We start from the raw sequence: 22588 nt of genomic DNA on the forward strand, positions 1-22588 counted from the left end.
TGGAGGTTGTAGGAGCAAGGAGAAGTTGTCTGTAAAGTTGGTGGATGCCTATTTTCCATTTTGCAGTCCCTTGTCTCCCTCTTGTGGCCTCCTGGAGGCAACTAGCTGTGCAAAAAAAAGACAGCCTGGCGGCCGGCTGTTGCAGTGTTGCCCTCTCAGGCAACACTGAGTGACTGACTGAGCCTCACCGTCTTATATAAAGTTCAGACGGAACTTTGCACGTGTCATAGTGGAGCCCTCAGGATTCCAGAGCCAGCTTTCTGACATCATAATGGGGCCTCAGAGATAAAAGCCTGGGCCCAGGCAGTGTTGGTCAGTGCTGCTCAGCAGGCAGCACTGGACTGGACTGGATTACAGCTGATACAAGGTGTGAAGGAACAAGGGGTGGCTGTGGGCATGCACTTGCTGCCGCTGCCAGTGTTTATCTGCATGGCAGCAGGGCATTTGGGCGTTGCCAGGAAGGCGTTTTTATGTAGATTCCTCCTCTTTCAGCACTGCATTGTGGTGCAAGCAAAAGAAGCAAATCCTGTCTGGCTTCCTCTCCGGCCTTTATTCACCTCCCGTGTAGCTGTGAGTGTGTGAGCCTGCAGGGCCCCATGGAATTGCCTAGAAGTAGGCTGAATCGCTGCAAGGGCTGAACAGCAGTATCGGGCAGGCTCGGGCAACGCGCGGCCCGTTCGGGTTATCGCTTCTCGGCCTTTTGGCTAAGATCAAGTGTAGTATCTGTTCTTATCAGTTTAATATCTGATACGTCCCCTATCTGGGGACCATATATTAAATGGATTTTTAGAACAGGGAGATGGAAATAGAGCTTGCTCTGTCCACTCCACGCATTGACCTGGTATTGCAGTATTTCCAGGACCGGTGCACCCTTTCCTTATGTGTTGACTAAAAGCAGATTCCAAAAGTGTTTTTTGTCTTTGCTATTGTTTCTGTCTTTCTGAAGGGATCTCCCCTTTTAATCCCATTATTTCAACACCTGTTGGACAATGCATGAGTGATAATGAGCTCATTGATTAAATGCAATTAATGAATAGATTGCCACCTCTTGTTGTGTGTCGTCTGTGTTTCTGTGTTTCCGGCATTTCACATTGGAACACCTCATTCACCTTCCTTGTCTTCTCTCCGCCCTCCCTTTTAGGTAAGTTAAAGAGCTGCACCTGAGCCAGCCACTGATTGATTGATTGATTGATTGATTGATTGATTGATTGATTGATTGATTGATTGATTGATTGATTGATGCAGCACAACAGTCAAATAGTGGAGTGGAGTAGGGGAACAGCAAACAGCCAATAAAGCAGCCCGCCCGCTCGCCTGCCCGCCAAAATGGACCTACCTGTGTACACTAGATGGATGTGATGGAATGTACTGTCGTCCCTACATTTCAAGAAGAAGTAAGAATTGCAGTTGCAACAAAGCCTTGCTTGCCTACAAAGAGAGCAGCAATTTGGATTTGTTACTATGTTACCTAGAAGAATAACAAACTGTGCAAGGATGGAGGTTGTAGGAGCAAGGAGAAGTTGTCTGTAAAGTTGGTGGATGCCTATTTTCCATTTTGCAGTCCCTTGTCTCCCTCTTGTGGCCTCCTGGAGGCAACTAGCTGTGCAAAAAAAAGACAGCCTGGCGGCCGGCTGTTGCAGTGTTGCCCTCTCAGGCAACACTGAGTGACTGACTGAGCCTCACCGTCTTATATAAAGTTCAGACGGAACTTTGCACGTGTCATAGTGGAGCCCTCAGGATTCCAGAGCCAGCTTTCTGACATCATAATGGGGCCTCAGAGATAAAAGCCTGGGCCCAGGCAGTGTTGGTCAGTGCTGCTCAGCAGGCAGCACTGGACTGGACTGGATTACAGCTGATACAAGGTGTGAAGGAACAAGGGGTGGCTGTGGGCATGCACTTGCTGCCGCTGCCAGTGTTTATCTGCATGGCAGCAGGGCATTTGGGCGTTGCCAGGAAGGCGTTTTTATGTAGATTCCTCCTCTTTCAGCACTGCATTGTGGTGCAAGCAAAAGAAGCAAATCCTGTCTGGCTTCCTCTCCGGCCTTTATTCACCTCCCGTGTAGCTGTGAGTGTGTGAGCCTGCGGGGCCCCATGGAATTGCCTAGAAGTAGGCTGAATCGCTGCAAGGGCTGAACAGCAGTATCGGGCAGGCTCGGGCAACGCGCGGCCCGTTCGGGTTATCGCTTCTCGGCCTTTTGGCTAAGATCAAGTGTAGTATCTGTTCTTATCAGTTTAATATCTGATACGTCCCCTATCTGGGGACCATATATTAAATGGATTTTTAGAACAGGGAGATGGAAATAGAGCTTGCTCTGTCCACTCCACGCATTGACCTGGTATTGCAGTATTTCCAGGACCGGTGCACCCTTTCCTTATGTGTTGACTAAAAGCAGATTCCAAAAGTGTTTTTTGTCTTTGCTATTGTTTCTGTCTTTCTGAAGGGATCTCCCCTTTTAATCCCATTATTTCAACACCTGTTGGACAATGCATGAGTGATAATGAGCTCATTGATTAAATGCAATTAATGAATAGATTGCCACCTCTTGTTGTGTGTCGTCTGTGTTTCTGTGTTTCCGGCATTTCACATTGGAACACCTCATTCACCTTCCTTGTCTTCTCTCCGCCCTCCCTTTTAGGTAAGTTAAAGAGCTGCACCTGAGACAGCCACTGATTGATTGATTGATTGATTGATTGATTGATTGATTGATTGATTGATTGATTGATTGATGCAGCACAACAGTCAAATAGTGGAGTGGAGTAGGGGAACAGCAAACAGCCAATAAAGCAGCCCGCCCGCTCGCCTGCCCGCCACAATGGACCTACCTGTGTACACTAGATGGATGTGATGGAATGTACTGTCGTCCCTACATTTCAAGAAGAAGTAAGAATTGCAGTTGCAACAAAGCCTTGCTTGCCTACAAAGAGAGCAGCAATTTGGATTTGTTACTATGTTACCTAGAAGAATAACAAACTGTGCAAGGATGGAGGTTGTAGGAGCAAGGAGAAGTTGTCTGTAAAGTTGGTGGATGCCTATTTTCCATTTTGCAGTCCCTTGTCTCCCTCTTGTGGCCTCCTGGAGGCAACTAGCTGTGCAAAAAAAAGACAGCCTGGCGGCCGGCTGTTGCAGTGTTGCCCTCTCAGGCAACACTGAGTGACTGACTGAGCCTCACCGTCTTATATAAAGTTCAGACGGAACTTTGCACGTGTCATAGTGGAGCCCTCAGGATTCCAGAGCCAGCTTTCTGACATCATAATGGGGCCTCAGAGATAAAAGCCTGGGCCCAGGCAGTGTTGGTCAGTGCTGCTCAGCAGGCAGCACTGGACTGGACTGGATTACAGCTGATACAAGGTGTGAAGGAACAAGGGGTGGCTGTGGGCATGCACTTGCTGCCGCTGCCAGTGTTTATCTGCATGGCAGCAGGGCATTTGGGCGTTGCCAGGAAGGCGTTTTTATGTAGATTCCTCCTCTTTCAGCACTGCATTGTGGTGCAAGCAAAAGAAGCAAATCCTGTCTGGCTTCCTCTCCGGCCTTTATTCACCTCCCGTGTAGCTGTGAGTGTGTGAGCCTGCAGGGCCCCATGGAATTGCCTAGAAGTAGGCTGAATCGCTGCAAGGGCTGAACAGCAGTATCGGGCAGGCTCGGGCAACGCGCGGCCCGTTCGGGTTATCGCTTCTCGGCCTTTTGGCTAAGATCAAGTGTAGTATCTGTTCTTATCAGTTTAATATCTGATACGTCCCCTATCTGGGGACCATATATTAAATGGATTTTTAGAACAGGGAGATGGAAATAGAGCTTGCTCTGTCCACTCCACGCATTGACCTGGTATTGCAGTATTTCCAGGACCGGTGCACCCTTTCCTTATGTGTTGACTAAAAGCAGATTCCAAAAGTGTTTTTTGTCTTTGCTATTGTTTCTGTCTTTCTGAAGGGATCTCCCCTTTTAATCCAATTATTTCAACACCTGTTGGACAATGCATGAGTGATAATGAGCTCATTGATTAAATGCAATTAATGAATAGATTGCCACCTCTTGTTGTGTGTCGTCTGTGTTTCTGTGTTTCCGGCATTTTACATTGGAACACCTCATTCACCTTCCTTGTCTTCTCTCCGCCCTCCCTTTTAGGTAAGTTAAAGAGCTGCACCTGAGCCAGCCACTGATTGATTGATTGATTGATTGATTGATTGATTGATTGATTGATGCAGCACAACAGTCAAATAGTGGAGTGGAGTAGGGGAACAGCAAACAGCCAATAAAGCAGCCCGCCCGCTCGCCTGCCCGCCACAATGGACCTACCTGTGTACACTAGATGGATGTGATGGAATGTACTGTCGTCCCTACATTTCAAGAAGAAGTAAGAATTGCAGTTGCAACAAAGCCTTGCTTGCCTACAAAGAGAGCAGCAATTTGGATTTGTTACTATGTTACCTAGAAGAATAACAAACTGTGCAAGGATGGAGGTTGTAGGAGCAAGGAGAAGTTGTCTGTAAAGTTGGTGGATGCCTATTTTCCATTTTGCAGTCCCTTGTCTCCCTCTTGTGGCCTCCTGGAGGCAACTAGCTGTGCAAAAAAAAGACAGCCTGGCGGCCGGCTGTTGCAGTGTTGCCCTCTCAGGCAACACTGAGTGACTGACTGAGCCTCACCGTCTTATATAAAGTTCAGACGGAACTTTGCACGTGTCATAGTGGAGCCCTCAGGATTCCAGAGCCAGCTTTCTGACATCATAATGGGGCCTCAGAGATAAAAGCCTGGGCCCAGGCAGTGTTGGTCAGTGCTGCTCAGCAGGCAGCACTGGACTGGACTGGATTACAGCTGATACAAGGTGTGAAGGAACAAGGGGTGGCTGTGGGCATGCACTTGCTGCCGCTGCCAGTGTTTATCTGCATGGCAGCAGGGCATTTGGGCGTTGCCAGGAAGGCGTTTTTATGTAGATTCCTCCTCTTTCAGCACTGCATTGTGGTGCAAGCAAAAGAAGCAAATCCTGTCTGGCTTCCTCTCCGGCCTTTATTCACCTCCCGTGTAGCTGTGAGTGTGTGAGCCTGCAGGGCCCCATGGAATTGCCTAGAAGTAGGCTGAATCGCTGCAAGGGCTGAACAGCAGTATCGGGCAGGCTCGGGCAACGCGCGGCCCGTTCGGGTTATCGCTTCTCGGCCTTTTGGCTAAGATCAAGTGTAGTATCTGTTCTTATCAGTTTAATATCTGATACGTCCCCTATCTGGGGACCATATATTAAATGGATTTTTAGAACAGGGAGATGGAAATAGAGCTTGCTCTGTCCACTCCACGCATTGACCTGGTATTGCAGTATTTCCAGGACCGGTGCACCCTTTCCTTATGTGTTGACTAAAAGCAGATTCCAAAAGTGTTTTTTGTCTTTGCTATTGTTTCTGTCTTTCTGAAGGGATCTCCCCTTTTAATCCCATTATTTCAACACCTGTTGGACAATGCATGAGTGATAATGAGCTCATTGATTAAATGCAATTAATGAATAGATTGCCACCTCTTGTTGTGTGTCGTCTGTGTTTCTGTGTTTCCGGCATTTCACATTGGAACACCTCATTCACCTTCCTTGTCTTCTCTCCGCCCTCCCTTTTAGGTAAGTTAAAGAGCTGCACCTGAGCCAGCCACTGATTGATTGATTGATTGATTGATTGATTGATTGATTGATTGATTGATTGATTGATTGATTGATTGATGCAGCACAACAGTCAAATAGTGGAGTGGAGTAGGGGAACAGCAAACAGCCAATAAAGCAGCCCGCCCGCTCGCCTGCCCGCCACAATGGACCTACCTGTGTACACTAGATGGATGTGATGGAATGTACTGTCGTCCCTACATTTCAAGAAGAAGTAAGAATTGCAGTTGCAACAAAGCCTTGCTTGCCTACAAAGAGAGCAGCAATTTGGATTTGTTACTATGTTACCTAGAAGAATAACAAACTGTGCAAGGATGGAGGTTGTAGGAGCAAGGAGAAGTTGTCTGTAAAGTTGGTGGATGCCTATTTTCCATTTTGCAGTCCCTTGTCTCCCTCTTGTGGCCTCCTGGAGGCAACTAGCTGTGCAAAAAAAAGACAGCCTGGCGGCCGGCTGTTGCAGTGTTGCCCTCTCAGGCAACACTGAGTGACTGACTGAGCCTCACCGTCTTATATAAAGTTCAGACGGAACTTTGCACGTGTCATAGTGGAGCCCTCAGGATTCCAGAGCCAGCTTTCTGACATCATAATGGGGCCTCAGAGATAAAAGCCTGGGCCCAGGCAGTGTTGGTCAGTGCTGCTCAGCAGGCAGCACTGGACTGGACTGGATTACAGCTGATACAAGGTGTGAAGGAACAAGGGGTGGCTGTGGGCATGCACTTGCTGCCGCTGCCAGTGTTTATCTGCATGGCAGCAGGGCATTTGGGCGTTGCCAGGAAGGCGTTTTTATGTAGATTCCTCCTCTTTCAGCACTGCATTGTGGTGCAAGCAAAAGAAGCAAATCCTGTCTGGCTTCCTCTCCGGCCTTTATTCACCTCCCGTGTAGCTGTGAGTGTGTGAGCCTGCAGGGCCCCATGGAATTGCCTAGAAGTAGGCTGAATCGCTGCAAGGGCTGAACAGCAGTATCGGGCAGGCTCGGGCAACGCGCGGCCCGTTCGGGTTATCGCTTCTCGGCCTTTTGGCTAAGATCAAGTGTAGTATCTGTTCTTATCAGTTTAATATCTGATACGTCCCCTATCTGGGGACCATATATTAAATGGATTTTTAGAACAGGGAGATGGAAATAGAGCTTGCTCTGTCCACTCCACGCATTGACCTGGTATTGCAGTATTTCCAGGACCGGTGCACCCTTTCCTTATGTGTTGACTAAAAGCAGATTCCAAAAGTGTTTTTTGTCTTTGCTATTGTTTCTGTCTTTCTGAAGGGATCTCCCCTTTTAATCCAATTATTTCAACACCTGTTGGACAATGCATGAGTGATAATGAGCTCATTGATTAAATGCAATTAATGAATAGATTGCCACCTCTTGTTGTGTGTCGTCTGTGTTTCTGTGTTTCCGGCATTTTACATTGGAACACCTCATTCACCTTCCTTGTCTTCTCTCCGCCCTCCCTTTTAGGTAAGTTAAAGAGCTGCACCTGAGCCAGCCACTGATTGATTGATTGATTGATTGATTGATTGATTGATTGATTGATTGATTGATTGATTGATTGATGCAGCACAACAGTCAAATAGTGGAGTGGAGTAGGGGAACAGCAAACAGCCAATAAAGCAGCCCGCCCGCTCGCCTGCCCGCCACAATGGACCTACCTGTGTACACTAGATGGATGTGATGGAATGTACTGTCGTCCCTACATTTCAAGAAGAAGTAAGAATTGCAGTTGCAACAAAGCCTTGCTTGCCTACAAAGAGAGCAGCAATTTGGATTTGTTACTATGTTACCTAGAAGAATAACAAACTGTGCAAGGATGGAGGTTGTAGGAGCAAGGAGAAGTTGTCTGTAAAGTTGGTGGATGCCTATTTTCCATTTTGCAGTCCCTTGTCTCCCTCTTGTGGCCTCCTGGAGGCAACTAGCTGTGCAAAAAAAAGACAGCCTGGCGGCCGGCTGTTGCAGTGTTGCCCTCTCAGGCAACACTGAGTGACTGACTGAGCCTCACCGTCTTATATAAAGTTCAGACGGAACTTTGCACGTGTCATAGTGGAGCCCTCAGGATTCCAGAGCCAGCTTTCTGACATCATAATGGGGCCTCAGAGATAAAAGCCTGGGCCCAGGCAGTGTTGGTCAGTGCTGCTCAGCAGGCAGCACTGGACTGGACTGGATTACAGCTGATACAAGGTGTGAAGGAACAAGGGGTGGCTGTGGGCATGCACTTGCTGCCGCTGCCAGTGTTTATCTGCATGGCAGCAGGGCATTTGGGCGTTGCCAGGAAGGCGTTTTTATGTAGATTCCTCCTCTTTCAGCACTGCATTGTGGTGCAAGCAAAAGAAGCAAATCCTGTCTGGCTTCCTCTCCGGCCTTTATTCACCTCCCGTGTAGCTGTGAGTGTGTGAGCCTGCAGGGCCCCATGGAATTGCCTAGAAGTAGGCTGAATCGCTGCAAGGGCTGAACAGCAGTATCGGGCAGGCTCGGGCAACGCGCGGCCCGTTCGGGTTATCGCTTCTCGGCCTTTTGGCTAAGATCAAGTGTAGTATCTGTTCTTATCAGTTTAATATCTGATACGTCCCCTATCTGGGGACCATATATTAAATGGATTTTTAGAACAGGGAGATGGAAATAGAGCTTGCTCTGTCCACTCCACGCATTGACCTGGTATTGCAGTATTTCCAGGACCGGTGCACCCTTTCCTTATGTGTTGACTAAAAGCAGATTCCAAAAGTGTTTTTTGTCTTTGCTATTGTTTCTGTCTTTCTGAAGGGATCTCCCCTTTTAATCCCATTATTTCAACACCTGTTGGACAATGCATGAGTGATAATGAGCTCATTGATTAAATGCAATTAATGAATAGATTGCCACCTCTTGTTGTGTGTCGTCTGTGTTTCTGTGTTTCCGGCATTTCACATTGGAACACCTCATTCACCTTCCTTGTCTTCTCTCCGCCCTCCCTTTTAGGTAAGTTAAAGAGCTGCACCTGAGCCAGCCACTGATTGATTGATTGATTGATTGATTGATTGATTGATTGATTGATTGATTGATTGATTGATGCAGCACAACAGTCAAATAGTGGAGTGGAGTAGGGGAACAGCAAACAGCCAATAAAGCAGCCCGCCCGCTCGCCTGCCCGCCACAATGGACCTACCTGTGTACACTAGATGGATGTGATGGAATGTACTGTCGTCCCTACATTTCAAGAAGAAGTAAGAATTGCAGTTGCAACAAAGCCTTGCTTGCCTACAAAGAGAGCAGCAATTTGGATTTGTTACTATGTTACCTAGAAGAATAACAAACTGTGCAAGGATGGAGGTTGTAGGAGCAAGGAGAAGTTGTCTGTAAAGTTGGTGGATGCCTATTTTCCATTTTGCAGTCCCTTGTCTCCCTCTTGTGGCCTCCTGGAGGCAACTAGCTGTGCAAAAAAAAGACAGCCTGGCGGCCGGCTGTTGCAGTGTTGCCCTCTCAGGCAACACTGAGTGACTGACTGAGCCTCACCGTCTTATATAAAGTTCAGACGGAACTTTGCACGTGTCATAGTGGAGCCCTCAGGATTCCAGAGCCAGCTTTCTGACATCATAATGGGGCCTCAGAGATAAAAGCCTGGGCCCAGGCAGTGTTGGTCAGTGCTGCTCAGCAGGCAGCACTGGACTGGACTGGATTACAGCTGATACAAGGTGTGAAGGAACAAGGGGTGGCTGTGGGCATGCACTTGCTGCCGCTGCCAGTGTTTATCTGCATGGCAGCAGGGCATTTGGGCGTTGCCAGGAAGGCGTTTTTATGTAGATTCCTCCTCTTTCAGCACTGCATTGTGGTGCAAGCAAAAGAAGCAAATCCTGTCTGGCTTCCTCTCCGGCCTTTATTCACCTCCCGTGTAGCTGTGAGTGTGTGAGCCTGCAGGGCCCCATGGAATTGCCTAGAAGTAGGCTGAATCGCTGCAAGGGCTGAACAGCAGTATCGGGCAGGCTCGGGCAACGCGCGGCCCGTTCGGGTTATCGCTTCTCGGCCTTTTGGCTAAGATCAAGTGTAGTATCTGTTCTTATCAGTTTAATATCTGATACGTCCCCTATCTGGGGACCATATATTAAATGGATTTTTAGAACAGGGAGATGGAAATAGAGCTTGCTCTGTCCACTCCATGCATTGACCTGGTATTGCAGTATTTCCAGGACCGGTGCACCCTTTCCTTATGTGTTGACTAAAAGCAGATTCCAAAAGTGTTTTTTGTCTTTGCTATTGTTTCTGTCTTTCTGAAGGGATCTCCCCTTTTAATCCCATTATTTCAACACCTGTTGGACAATGCATGAGTGATAATGAGCTCATTGATTAAATGCAATTAATGAATAGATTGCCACCTCTTGTTGTGTGTCGTCTGTGTTTCTGTGTTTCCGGCATTTCACATTGGAACACCTCATTCACCTTCCTTGTCTTCTCTCCGCCCTCCCTTTTAGGTAAGTTAAAGAGCTGCACCTGAGCCAGCCACTGATTGATTGATTGATTGATTGATTGATTGATTGATTGATTGATTGATTGATTGATTGATTGATTGATGCAGCACAACAGTCAAATAGTGGAGTGGAGTAGGGGAACAGCAAACAGCCAATAAAGCAGCCCGCCCGCTCGCCTGCCCGCCACAATGGACCTACCTGTGTACACTAGATGGATGTGATGGAATGTACTGTCGTCCCTACATTTCAAGAAGATGTAAGAATTGCAGTTGCAACAAAGCCTTGCTTGCCTACAAAGAGAGCAGCAATTTGGATTTGTTACTATGTTACCTAGAAGAATAACAAACTGTGCAAGGATGGAGGTTGTAGGAGCAAGGAGAAGTTGTCTGTAAAGTTGGTGGATGCCTATTTTCCATTTTGCAGTCCCTTGTCTCCCTCTTGTGGCCTCCTGGAGGCAACTAGCTGTGCAAAAAAAAGACAGCCTGGCGGCCGGCTGTTGCAGTGTTGCCCTCTCAGGCAACACTGAGTGACTGACTGAGCCTCACCGTCTTATATAAAGTTCAGACGGAACTTTGCACGTGTCATAGTGGAGCCCTCAGGATTCCAGAGCCAGCTTTCTGACATCATAATGGGGCCTCAGAGATAAAAGCCTGGGCCCAGGCAGTGTTGGTCAGTGCTGCTCAGCAGGCAGCACTGGACTGGACTGGATTACAGCTGATACAAGGTGTGAAGGAACAAGGGGTGGCTGTGGGCATGCACTTGCTGCCGCTGCCAGTGTTTATCTGCATGGCAGCAGGGCATTTGGGCGTTGCCAGGAAGGCGTTTTTATGTAGATTCCTCCTCTTTCAGCACTGCATTGTGGTGCAAGCAAAAGAAGCAAATCCTGTCTGGCTTCCTCTCCGGCCTTTATTCACCTCCCGTGTAGCTGTGAGTGTGTGAGCCTGCAGGGCCCCATGGAATTGCCTAGAAGTAGGCTGAATCGCTGCAAGGGCTGAACAGCAGTATCGGGCAGGCTCGGGCAACGCGCGGCCCGTTCGGGTTATCGCTTCTCGGCCTTTTGGCTAAGATCAAGTGTAGTATCTGTTCTTATCAGTTTAATATCTGATACGTCCCCTATCTGGGGACCATATATTAAATGGATTTTTAGAACAGGGAGATGGAAATAGAGCTTGCTCTGTCCACTCCACGCATTGACCTGGTATTGCAGTATTTCCAGGACCGGTGCACCCTTTCCTTATGTGTTGACTAAAAGCAGATTCCAAAAGTGTTTTTTGTCTTTGCTATTGTTTCTGTCTTTCTGAAGGGATCTCCCCTTTTAATCCCATTATTTCAACACCTGTTGGACAATGCATGAGTGATAATGAGCTCATTGATTAAATGCAATTAATGAATAGATTGCCACCTCTTGTTGTGTGTCGTCTGTGTTTCTGTGTTTCCGGCATTTCACATTGGAACACCTCATTCACCTTCCTTGTCTTCTCTCCGCCCTCCCTTTTAGGTAAGTTAAAGAGCTGCACCTGAGCCAGCCACTGATTGATTGATTGATTGATTGATTGATTGATTGATTGATTGATTGATTGATTGATTGATTGATGCAGCACAACAGTCAAATAGTGGAGTGGAGTAGGGGAACAGCAAACAGCCAATAAAGCAGCCCGCCCGCTCGCCTGCCCGCCACAATGGACCTACCTGTGTACACTAGATGGATGTGATGGAATGTACTGTCGTCCCTACATTTCAAGAAGAAGTAAGAATTGCAGTTGCAACAAAGCCTTGCTTGCCTACAAAGAGAGCAGCAATTTGGATTTGTTACTATGTTACCTAGAAGAATAACAAACTGTGCAAGGATGGAGGTTGTAGGAGCAAGGAGAAGTTGTCTGTAAAGTTGGTGGATGCCTATTTTCCATTTTGCAGTCCCTTGTCTCCCTCTTGTGGCCTCCTGGAGGCAACTAGCTGTGCAAAAAAAAGACAGCCTGGCGGCCGGCTGTTGCAGTGTTGCCCTCTCAGGCAACACTGAGTGACTGACTGAGCCTCACCGTCTTATATAAAGTTCAGACGGAACTTTGCACGTGTCATAGTGGAGCCCTCAGGATTCCAGAGCCAGCTTTCTGACATCATAATGGGGCCTCAGAGATAAAAGCCTGGGCCCAGGCAGTGTTGGTCAGTGCTGCTCAGCAGGCAGCACTGGACTGGACTGGATTACAGCTGATACAAGGTGTGAAGGAACAAGGGGTGGCTGTGGGCATGCACTTGCTGCCGCTGCCAGTGTTTATCTGCATGGCAGCAGGGCATTTGGGCGTTGCCAGGAAGGCGTTTTTATGTAGATTCCTCCTCTTTCAGCACTGCATTGTGGTGCAAGCAAAAGAAGCAAATCCTGTCTGGCTTCCTCTCCGGCCTTTATTCACCTCCCGTGTAGCTGTGAGTGTGTGAGCCTGCAGGGCCCCATGGAATTGCCTAGAAGTAGGCTGAATCGCTGCAAGGGCTGAACAGCAGTATCGGGCAGGCTCGGGCAACGCGCGGCCCGTTCGGGTTATCGCTTCTCGGCCTTTTGGCTAAGATCAAGTGTAGTATCTGTTCTTATCAGTTTAATATCTGATACGTCCCCTATCTGGGGACCATATATTAAATGGATTTTTAGAACAGGGAGATGGAAATAGAGCTTGCTCTGTCCACTCCATGCATTGACCTGGTATTGCAGTATTTCCAGGACCGGTGCACCCTTTCCTTATGTGTTGACTAAAAGCAGATTCCAAAAGTGTTTTTTGTCTTTGCTATTGTTTCTGTCTTTCTGAAGGGATCTCCCCTTTTAATCCCATTATTTCAACACCTGTTGGACAATGCATGAGTGATAATGAGCTCATTGATTAAATGCAATTAATGAATAGATTGCCACCTCTTGTTGTGTGTCGTCTGTGTTTCTGTGTTTCCGGCATTTCACATTGGAACACCTCATTCACCTTCCTTGTCTTCTCTCCGCCCTCCCTTTTAGGTAAGTTAAAGAGCTGCACCTGAGCCAGCCACTGATTGATTGATTGATTGATTGATTGATTGATTGATTGATTGATTGATTGATTGATTGATTGATGCAGCACAACAGTCAAATAGTGGAGTGGAGTAGGGGAACAGCAAACAGCCAATAAAGCAGCCCGCCCGCTCGCCTGCCCGCCACAATGGACCTACCTGTGTACACTAGATGGATGTGATGGAATGTACTGTCGTCCCTACATTTCAAGAAGATGTAAGAATTGCAGTTGCAACAAAGCCTTGCTTGCCTACAAAGAGAGCAGCAATTTGGATTTGTTACTATGTTACCTAGAAGAATAACAAACTGTGCAAGGATGGAGGTTGTAGGAGCAAGGAGAAGTTGTCTGTAAAGTTGGTGGATGCCTATTTTCCATTTTGCAGTCCCTTGTCTCCCTCTTGTGGCCTCCTGGAGGCAACTAGCTGTGCAAAAAAAAGACAGCCTGGCGGCCGGCTGTTGCAGTGTTGCCCTCTCAGGCAACACTGAGTGACTGACTGAGCCTCACCGTCTTATATAAAGTTCAGACGGAACTTTGCACGTGTCATAGTGGAGCCCTCAGGATTCCAGAGCCAGCTTTCTGACATCATAATGGGGCCTCAGAGATAAAAGCCTGGGCCCAGGCAGTGTTGGTCAGTGCTGCTCAGCAGGCAGCACTGGACTGGACTGGATTACAGCTGATACAAGGTGTGAAGGAACAAGGGGTGGCTGTGGGCATGCACTTGCTGCCGCTGCCAGTGTTTATCTGCATGGCAGCAGGGCATTTGGGCGTTGCCAGGAAGGCGTTTTTATGTAGATTCCTCCTCTTTCAGCACTGCATTGTGGTGCAAGCAAAAGAAGCAAATCCTGTCTGGCTTCCTCTCCGGCCTTTATTCACCTCCCGTGTAGCTGTGAGTGTGTGAGCCTGCAGGGCCCCATGGAATTGCCTAGAAGTAGGCTGAATCGCTGCAAGGGCTGAACAGCAGTATCGGGCAGGCTCGGGCAACGCGCGGCCCGTTCGGGTTATCGCTTCTCGGCCTTTTGGCTAAGATCAAGTGTAGTATCTGTTCTTATCAGTTTAATATCTGATACGTCCCCTATCTGGGGACCATATATTAAATGGATTTTTAGAACAGGGAGATGGAAATAGAGCTTGCTCTGTCCACTCCACGCATTGACCTGGTATTGCAGTATTTCCAGGACCGGTGCACCCTTTCCTTATGTGTTGACTAAAAGCAGATTCCAAAAGTGTTTTTTGTCTTTGCTATTGTTTCTGTCTTTCTGAAGGGATCTCCCCTTTTAATCCCATTATTTCAACACCTGTTGGACAATGCATGAGTGATAATGAGCTCATTGATTAAATGCAATTAATGAATAGATTGCCACCTCTTGTTGTGTGTCGTCTGTGTTTCTGTGTTTCCGGCATTTCACATTGGAACACCTCATTCACCTTCCTTGTCTTCTCTCCGCCCTCCCTTTTAGGTAAGTTAAAGAGCTGCACCTGAGCCAGCCACTGATTGATTGATTGATTGATTGATTGATTGATTGATTGATTGATGCAGCACAACAGTCAAATAGTGGAGTGGAGTAGGGGAACAGCAAACAGCCAATAAAGCAGCCCGCCCGCTCGCCTGCCCGCCACAATGGACCTACCTGTGTACACTAGATGGATGTGATGGAATGTACTGTCGTCCCTACATTTCAAGAAGAAGTAAGAATTGCAGTTGCAACAAAGCCTTGCTTGCCTACAAAGAGAGCAGCAATTTGGATTTGTTACTATGTTACCTAGAAGAATAACAAACTGTGCAAGGATGGAGGTTGTAGGAGCAAGGAGAAGTTGTCTGTAAAGTTGGTGGATGCCTATTTTCCATTTTGCAGTCCCTTGTCTCCCTCTTGTGGCCTCCTGGAGGCAACTAGCTGTGCAAAAAAAAGACAGCCTGGCGGCCGGCTGTTGCAGTGTTGCCCTCTCAGGCAACACTGAGTGACTGACTGAGCCTCACCGTCTTATATAAAGTTCAGACGGAATTTTGCACGTGTCATAGTGGAGCCCTCAGGATTCCAGAGCCAGCTTTCTGACATCATAATGGGGCCTCAGAGATAAAAGCCTGGGCCCAGGCAGTGTTGGTCAGTGCTGCTCAGCAGGCAGCACTGGACTGGACTGGATTACAGCTGATACAAGGTGTGAAGGAACAAGGGGTGGCTGTGGGCATGCACTTGCTGCCGCTGCCAGTGTTTATCTGCATGGCAGCAGGGCATTTGGGCGTTGCCAGGAAGGCGTTTTTATGTAGATTCCTCCTCTTTCAGCACTGCATTGTGGTGCAAGCAAAAGAAGCAAATCCTGTCTGGCTTCCTCTCCGGCCTTTATTCACCTCCCGTGTAGCTGTGAGTGTGTGAGCCTGCAGGGCCCCATGGAATTGCCTAGAAGTAGGCTGAATCGCTGCAAGGGCTGAACAGCAGTATCGGGCAGGCTCGGGCAACGCGCGGCCCGTTCGGGTTATCGCTTCTCGGCCTTTTGGCTAAGATCAAGTGTAGTATCTGTTCTTATCAGTTTAATATCTGATACGTCCCCTATCTGGGGACCATATATTAAATGGATTTTTAGAACAGGGAGATGGAAATAGAGCTTGCTCTGTCCACTCCACGCATTGACCTGGTATTGCAGTATTTCCAGGACCGGTGCACCCTTTCCTTATGTGTTGACTAAAAGCAGATTCCAAAAGTGTTTTTTGTCTTTGCTATTGTTTCTGTCTTTCTGAAGGGATCTCCCCTTTTAATCCAATTATTTCAACACCTGTTGGACAATGCATGAGTGATAATGAGCTCATTGATTAAATGCAATTAATGAATAGATTGCCACCTCTTGTTGTGTGTCGTCTGTGTTTCTGTGTTTCCGGCATTTTACATTGGAACACCTCATTCACCTTCCTTGTCTTCTCTCCGCCCTCCCTTTTAGGTAAGTTAAAGAGCTGCACCTGAGCCAGCCACTGATTGATTGATTGATTGATTGATTGATTGATTGATTGATTGATGCAGCACAACAGTCAAATAGTGGAGTGGAGTAGGGGAACAGCAAACAGCCAATAAAGCAGCCCGCCCGCTCGCCTGCCCGCCACAATGGACCTACCTGTGTACACTAGATGGATGTGATGGAATGTACTGTCGTCCCTACATTTCAAGAAGAAGTAAGAATTGCAGTTGCAACAAAGCCTTGCTTGCCTACAAAGAGAGCAGCAATTTGGATTTGTTACTATGTTACCTAGAAGAATAACAAACTGTGCAAGGATGGAGGTTGTAGGAGCAAGGAGAAGTTGTCTGTAAAGTTGGTGGATGCCTATTTTCCATTTTGCAGTCCCTTGTCTCCCTCTTGTGGCCTCCTGGAGGCAACTAGCTGTGCAAAAAAAAAGACAGCCTGGCGGCCGGCTGTTGCAGTGTTGCCCTCTCAGGCAACACTGAGTGACTGACTGAGCCTCACCGTCTTATATAAAGTTCAGACGGAACTTTGCACGTGTCATAGTGGAGCCCTCAGGATTCCAGAGCCAGCTTTCTGACATCATAATGGGGCCTCAGAGATAAAAGCCTGGGCCCAGGCAGTGTTGGTCAGTGCTGCTCAGCAGGCAGCACTGGACTGGACTGGATTACAGCTGATACAAGGTGTGAAGGAACAAGGGGTGGCTGTGGGCATGCACTTGCTGCCGCTGCCAGTGTTTATCTGCATGGCAGCAGGGCATTTGGGCGTTGCCAGGAAGGCGTTTTTATGTAGATTCCTCCTCTTTCAGCACTGCATTGTGGTGCAAGCAAAAGAAGCAAATCCTGTCTGGCTTCCTCTCCGGCCTTTATTCACCTCCCGTGTAGCTGTGAGTGTGTGAGCCTGCAGGGCCCCATGGAATTGCCTAGAAGTAGGCTGAATCGCTGCAAGGGCTGAACAGCAGTATCGGGCAGGCTCGGGCAACGCGCGGCCCGTTCGGGTTATCGCTTCTCGGCCTTTTGGCTAAGATCAAGTTTAGTATCTGTTCTTATCAGTTTAATATCTGATACGTCCCCTATCTGGGGACCATATATTAAATGGATTTTTAGAACAGGGAGATGGAAATAGAGCTTGCTCTGTCCACTCCACGCATTGACCTGGTATTGCAGTATTTCCAGGACCGGTGCACCCTTTCCTTATGTGTTGACTAAAAGCAGATTCCAAAAGTGTTTTTTGTCTTTGCTATTGTTTCTGTCTTTCTGAAGGGATCTCCCCTTTTAATCCCATTATTTCAACACCTGTTGGACAATGCATGAGTGATAATGAGCTCATTGATTAAATGCAATTAATGAATAGATTGCCACCTCTTGTTGTGTGTCGTCTGTGTTTCTGTGTTTCCGGCATTTCACATTGGAACACCTCATTCACCTTCCTTGTCTTCTCTCCGCCCTCCCTTTTAGGTAAGTTAAAGAGCTGCACCTGAGCCAGCCACTGATTGATTGATTGATTGATTGATTGATTGATTGATTGATTGATTGATTGATTGATTGATGCAGCACAACAGTCAAATAGTGGAGTGGAGTAGGGGAACAGCAAACAGCCAATAAAGCAGCCCGCCCGCTCGCCTGCCCGCCACAATGGACCTACCTGTGTACACTAGATGGATGTGATGGAATGTACTGTCGTCCCTACATTTCAAGAAGAAGTAAGAATTGCAGTTGCAACAAAGCCTTGCTTGCCTACAAAGAGAGCAGCAATTTGGATTTGTTACTATGTTACCTAGAAGAATAACAAACTGTGCAAGGATGGAGGTTGTAGGAGCAAGGAGAAGTTGTCTGTAAAGTTGGTGGATGCCTATTTTCCATTTTGCAGTCCCTTGTCTCCCTCTTGTGGCCTCCTGGAGGCAACTAGCCAAAAAAAAGACAGCCTGGCGGCCGGCTGTTGCAGTGTTGCCCTCTCAGGCAACACTGAGTGACTGACTGAGCCTCACCGTCTTATATAAAGTTCAGACGGAACTTTGCACGTGTCATAGTGGAGCCCTCAGGATTCCAGAGCCAGCTTTCTGACATCATAATGGGGCCTCAGAGATAAAAGCCTGGGCCCAGGCAGTGTTGGTCAGTGCTGCTCAGCAGGCAGCACTGGACTGGACTGGATTACAGCTGATACAAGGTGTGAAGGAACAAGGGGTGGCTGTGGGCATGCACTTGCTGCCGCTGCCAGTGTTTATCTGCATGGCAGCAGGGCATTTGGGCGTTGCCAGGAAGGCGTTTTTATGTAGATTCCTCCTCTTTCAGCACTGCATTGTGGTGCAAGCAAAAGAAGCAAATCCTGTCTGGCTTCCTCTCCGGCCTTTATTCACCTCCCGTGTAGCTGTGAGTGTGTGAGCCTGCAGGGCCCCATGGAATTGCCTAGAAGTAGGCTGAATCGCTGCAAGGGCTGAACAGCAGTATCGGGCAGGCTCGGGCAACGCGCGGCCCGTTCGGGTTATCGCTTCTCGGCCTTTTGGCTAAGATCAAGTGTAGTATCTGTTCTTATCAGTTTAATATCTGATACGTCCCCTATCTGGGGACCATATATTAAATGGATTTTTAGAACAGGGAGATGGAAATAGAGCTTGCTCTGTCCACTCCACGCATTGACCTGGTATTGCAGTATTTCCAGGACCGGTGCACCCTTTCCTTATGTGTTGACTAAAAGCAGATTCCAAAAGTGTTTTTTGTCTTTGCTATTGTTTCTGTCTTTCTGAAGGGATCTCCCCTTTTAATCCCATTATTTCAACACCTGTTGGACAATGCATGAGTGATAATGAGCTCATTGATTAAATGCAATTAATGAATAGATTGCCACCTCTTGTTGTGTGTCGTCTGTGTTTCTGTGTTTCCGGCATTTCACATTGGAACACCTCATTCACCTTCCTTGTCTTCTCTCCGCCCTCCCTTTTAGGTAAGTTAAAGAGCTGCACCTGAGCCAGCCACTGATTGATTGATTGATTGATTGATTGATTGATTGATTGATTGATTGATTGATTGATTGATGCAGCACAACAGTCAAATAGTGGAGTGGAGTAGGGGAACAGCAAACAGCCAATAAAGCAGCCCGCCCGCTCGCCTGCCCGCCACAATGGACCTACCTGTGTACACTAGATGGATGTGATGGAATGTACTGTCGTCCCTACATTTCAAGAAGAAGTAAGAATTGCAGTTGCAACAAAGCCTTGCTTGCCTACAAAGAGAGCAGCAATTTGGATTTGTTACTATGTTACCTAGAAGAATAACAAACTGTGCAAGGATGGAGGTTGTAGGAGCAAGGAGAAGTTGTCTGTAAAGTTGGTGGATGCCTATTTTCCATTTTGCAGTCCCTTGTCTCCCTCTTGTGGCCTCCTGGAGGCAACTAGCTGTGCAAAAAAAAGACAGCCTGGCGGCCGGCTGTTGCAGTGTTGCCCTCTCAGGCAACACTGAGTGACTGACTGAGCCTCACCGTCTTATATAAAGTTCAGACGGAACTTTGCACGTGTCATAGTGGAGCCCTCAGGATTCCAGAGCCAGCTTTCTGACATCATAATGGGGCCTCAGAGATAAAAGCCTGGGCCCAGGCAGTGTTGGTCAGTGCTGCTCAGCAGGCAGCACTGGACTGGACTGGATTACAGCTGATACAAGGTGTGAAGGAACAAGGGGTGGCTGTGGGCATGCACTTGCTGCCGCTGCCAGTGTTTATCTGCATGGCAGCAGGGCATTTGGGCGTTGCCAGGAAGGCGTTTTTATGTAGATTCCTCCTCTTTCAGCACTGCATTGTGGTGCAAGCAAAAGAAGCAAATCCTGTCTGGCTTCCTCTCCGGCCTTTATTCACCTCCCGTGTAGCTGTGAGTGTGTGAGCCTGCAGGGCCCCATGGAATTGCCTAGAAGTAGGCTGAATCGCTGCAAGGGCTGAACAGCAGTATCGGGCAGGCTCGGGCAACGCGCGGCCCGTTCGGGTTATCGCTTCTCGGCCTTTTGGCTAAGATCAAGTGTAGTATCTGTTCTTATCAGTTTAATATCTGATACGTCCCCTATCTGGGGACCATATATTAAATGGATTTTTAGAACAGGGAGATGGAAATAGAGCTTGCTCTGTCCACTCCACGCATTGACCTGGTATTGCAGTATTTCCAGGACCGGTGCACCCTTTCCTTATGTGTTGACTAAAAGCAGATTCCAAAAGTGTTTTTTGTCTTTGCTATTGTTTCTGTCTTTCTGAAGGGATCTCCCCTTTTAATCCCATTATTTCAACACCTGTTGGACAATGCATGAGTGATAATGAGCTCATTGATTAAATGCAATTAATGAATAGATTGCCACCTCTTGTTGTGTGTCGTCTGTGTTTCTGTGTTTCCGGCATTTCACATTGGAACACCTCATTCACCTTCCTTGTCTTCTCTCCGCCCTCCCTTTTAGGTAAGTTAAAGAGCTGCACCTGAGCCAGCCACTGATTGATTGATTGATTGATTGATTGATTGATTGATTGATTGATTGATTGATTGATGCAGCACAACAGTCAAATAGTGGAGTGGAGTAGGGGAACAGCAAACAGCCAATAAAGCAGCCCGCCCGCTCGCCTGCCCGCCACAATGGACCTACCTGTGTACACTAGATGGATGTGATGGAATGTACTGTCGTCCCTACATTTCAAGAAGAAGTAAGAATTGCAGTTGCAACAAAGCCTTGCTTGCCTACAAAGAGAGCAGCAATTTGGATTTGTTACTATGTTACCTAGAAGAATAACAAACTGTGCAAGGATGGAGGTTGTAGGAGCAAGGAGAAGTTGTCTGTAAAGTTGGTGGATGCCTATTTTCCATTTTGCAGTCCCTTGTCTCCCTCTTGTGGCCTCCTGGAGGCAACTAGCTGTGCAAAAAAAAGACAGCCTGGCGGCCGGCTGTTGCAGTGTTGCCCTCTCAGGCAACACTGAGTGACTGACTGAGCCTCACCGTCTTATATAAAGTTCAGACGGAACTTTGCACGTGTCATAGTGGAGCCCTCAGGATTCCAGAGCCAGCTTTCTGACATCATAATGGGGCCTCAGAGATAAAAGCCTGGGCCCAGGCAGTGTTGGTCAGTGCTGCTCAGCAGGCAGCACTGGACTGGACTGGATTACAGCTGATACAAGGTGTGAAGGAACAAGGGGTGGCTGTGGGCATGCACTTGCTGCCGCTGCCAGTGTTTATCTGCATGGCAGCAGGGCATTTGGGCGTTGCCAGGAAGGCGTTTTTATGTCGATTCCTCCTCTTTCAGCACTGCATTGTGGTGCAAGCAAAAGAAGCAAATCCTGTCTGGCTTCCTCTCCGGCCTTTATTCACCTCCCGTGTAGCTGTGAGTGTGTGAGCCTGCAGGGCCCCATGGAATTGCCTAGAAGTAGGCTGAATCGCTGCAAGGGCTGAACAGCAGTATCGGGCAGGCTCGGGCAACGCGCGGCCCGTTCGGGTTATCGCTTCTCGGCCTTTTGGCTAAGATCAAGTGTAGTATCTGTTCTTATCAGTTTAATATCTGATACGTCCCCTATCTGGGGACCATATATTAAATGGATTTTTAGAACAGGGAGATGGAAATAGAGCTTGCTCTGTCCACTCCACGCATTGACCTGGTATTGCAGTATTTCCAGGACCGGTGCACCCTTTCCTTATGTGTTGACTAAAAGCAGATTCCAAAAGTGTTTTTTGTCTTTGCTATTGTTTCTGTCTTTCTGAAGGGATCTCCCCTTTTAATCCCATTATTTCAACACCTGTTGGACAATGCATGAGTGATAATGAGCTCATTGATTAAATGCAATTAATGAATAGATTGCCACCTCTTGTTGTGTGTCGTCTGTGTTTCTGTGTTTCCGGCATTTCACATTGGAACACCTCATTCACCTTCCTTGTCTTCTCTCCGCCCTCCCTTTTAGGTAAGTTAAAGAGCTGCACCTGAGCCAGCCACTGATTGATTGATTGATTGATTGATTGATTGATTGATTGATTGATTGATTGATGCAGCACAACAGTCAAATAGTGGAGTGGAGTAGGGGAACAGCAAACAGCCAATAAAGCAGCCCGCCCGCTCGCCTGCCCGCCACAATGGACCTACCTGTGTACACTAGATGGATGTGATGGAATGTACTGTCGTCCCTACATTTCAAGAAGAAGTAAGAATTGCAGTTGCAACAAAGCCTTGCTTGCCTACAAAGAGAGCAGCAATTTGGATTTGTTACTATGTTACCTAGAAGAATAACAAACTGTGCAAGGATGGAGGTTGTAGGAGCAAGGAGAAGTTGTCTGTAAAGTTGGTGGATGCCTATTTTCCATTTTGCAGTCCCTTGTCTCCCTCTTGTGGCCTCCTGGAGGCAACTAGCTGTGCAAAAAAAAGACAGCCTGGCGGCCGGCTGTTGCAGTGTTGCCCTCTCAGGCAACACTGAGTGACTGACTGAGCCTCACCGTCTTATATAAAGTTCAGACGGAACTTTGCACGTGTCATAGTGGAGCCCTCAGGATTCCAGAGCCAGCTTTCTGACATCATAATGGGGCCTCAGAGATAAAAGCCTGGGCCCAGGCAGTGT

The 22588-nt window shown here is 47.7% G+C and overlaps 15 non-coding genes across 15 annotated transcripts; all 15 read left to right on the top strand.

The window, feature by feature from the left end:
• Positions 1-684: 684 nt before the first annotated feature.
• LOC142685887 (U2 spliceosomal RNA) lies at positions 685-875 on the top strand. The gene has a single exon (XR_012855319.1). It is a non-coding gene; the product is annotated as a U2 spliceosomal RNA (small nuclear RNA).
• A 1304-nt stretch (positions 876-2179) lies between these two features.
• Positions 2180-2370, top strand: LOC142685888 (U2 spliceosomal RNA). Its single transcript, XR_012855320.1, has one exon. It is a non-coding gene; the product is annotated as a U2 spliceosomal RNA (small nuclear RNA).
• Positions 2371-3666: 1296 nt separating this feature from the next.
• LOC142685889 (U2 spliceosomal RNA) lies at positions 3667-3857 on the top strand. The gene has a single exon (XR_012855321.1). It is a non-coding gene; the product is annotated as a U2 spliceosomal RNA (small nuclear RNA).
• A 1280-nt stretch (positions 3858-5137) lies between these two features.
• Positions 5138-5328, top strand: LOC142685890 (U2 spliceosomal RNA). Its single transcript, XR_012855322.1, has one exon. It is a non-coding gene; the product is annotated as a U2 spliceosomal RNA (small nuclear RNA).
• A 1304-nt stretch (positions 5329-6632) lies between these two features.
• Positions 6633-6823, top strand: LOC142685891 (U2 spliceosomal RNA). Its single transcript, XR_012855323.1, has one exon. It is a non-coding gene; the product is annotated as a U2 spliceosomal RNA (small nuclear RNA).
• Positions 6824-8123: 1300 nt separating this feature from the next.
• Positions 8124-8314, top strand: LOC142685892 (U2 spliceosomal RNA). Its single transcript, XR_012855324.1, has one exon. It is a non-coding gene; the product is annotated as a U2 spliceosomal RNA (small nuclear RNA).
• Positions 8315-9610: 1296 nt separating this feature from the next.
• LOC142685842 (U2 spliceosomal RNA) lies at positions 9611-9801 on the top strand. The gene has a single exon (XR_012855282.1). It is a non-coding gene; the product is annotated as a U2 spliceosomal RNA (small nuclear RNA).
• A 1304-nt stretch (positions 9802-11105) lies between these two features.
• Positions 11106-11296, top strand: LOC142685894 (U2 spliceosomal RNA). The gene has a single exon (XR_012855325.1). It is a non-coding gene; the product is annotated as a U2 spliceosomal RNA (small nuclear RNA).
• Positions 11297-12596: 1300 nt separating this feature from the next.
• On the top strand, positions 12597-12787 carry LOC142685843 (U2 spliceosomal RNA). The gene has a single exon (XR_012855283.1). It is a non-coding gene; the product is annotated as a U2 spliceosomal RNA (small nuclear RNA).
• Positions 12788-14087: 1300 nt separating this feature from the next.
• LOC142685895 (U2 spliceosomal RNA) lies at positions 14088-14278 on the top strand. The gene has a single exon (XR_012855326.1). It is a non-coding gene; the product is annotated as a U2 spliceosomal RNA (small nuclear RNA).
• A 1280-nt stretch (positions 14279-15558) lies between these two features.
• Positions 15559-15749, top strand: LOC142685897 (U2 spliceosomal RNA). The gene has a single exon (XR_012855328.1). It is a non-coding gene; the product is annotated as a U2 spliceosomal RNA (small nuclear RNA).
• Positions 15750-17030: 1281 nt separating this feature from the next.
• Positions 17031-17221, top strand: LOC142685861 (U2 spliceosomal RNA). The gene has a single exon (XR_012855299.1). It is a non-coding gene; the product is annotated as a U2 spliceosomal RNA (small nuclear RNA).
• A 1292-nt stretch (positions 17222-18513) lies between these two features.
• Positions 18514-18704, top strand: LOC142685898 (U2 spliceosomal RNA). The gene has a single exon (XR_012855329.1). It is a non-coding gene; the product is annotated as a U2 spliceosomal RNA (small nuclear RNA).
• A 1296-nt stretch (positions 18705-20000) lies between these two features.
• Positions 20001-20191, top strand: LOC142685899 (U2 spliceosomal RNA). The gene has a single exon (XR_012855330.1). It is a non-coding gene; the product is annotated as a U2 spliceosomal RNA (small nuclear RNA).
• A 1292-nt stretch (positions 20192-21483) lies between these two features.
• LOC142685900 (U2 spliceosomal RNA) lies at positions 21484-21674 on the top strand. The gene has a single exon (XR_012855331.1). It is a non-coding gene; the product is annotated as a U2 spliceosomal RNA (small nuclear RNA).
• Positions 21675-22588: the final 914 nt, after the last annotated feature.

The sequence above is a fragment of the Rhinoderma darwinii genome (genome assembly GCF_050947455.1).
Source record: "Rhinoderma darwinii isolate aRhiDar2 chromosome 5 unlocalized genomic scaffold, aRhiDar2.hap1 SUPER_5_unloc_15, whole genome shotgun sequence".
NCBI lineage: Eukaryota > Metazoa > Chordata > Amphibia > Anura > Rhinodermatidae > Rhinoderma > Rhinoderma darwinii.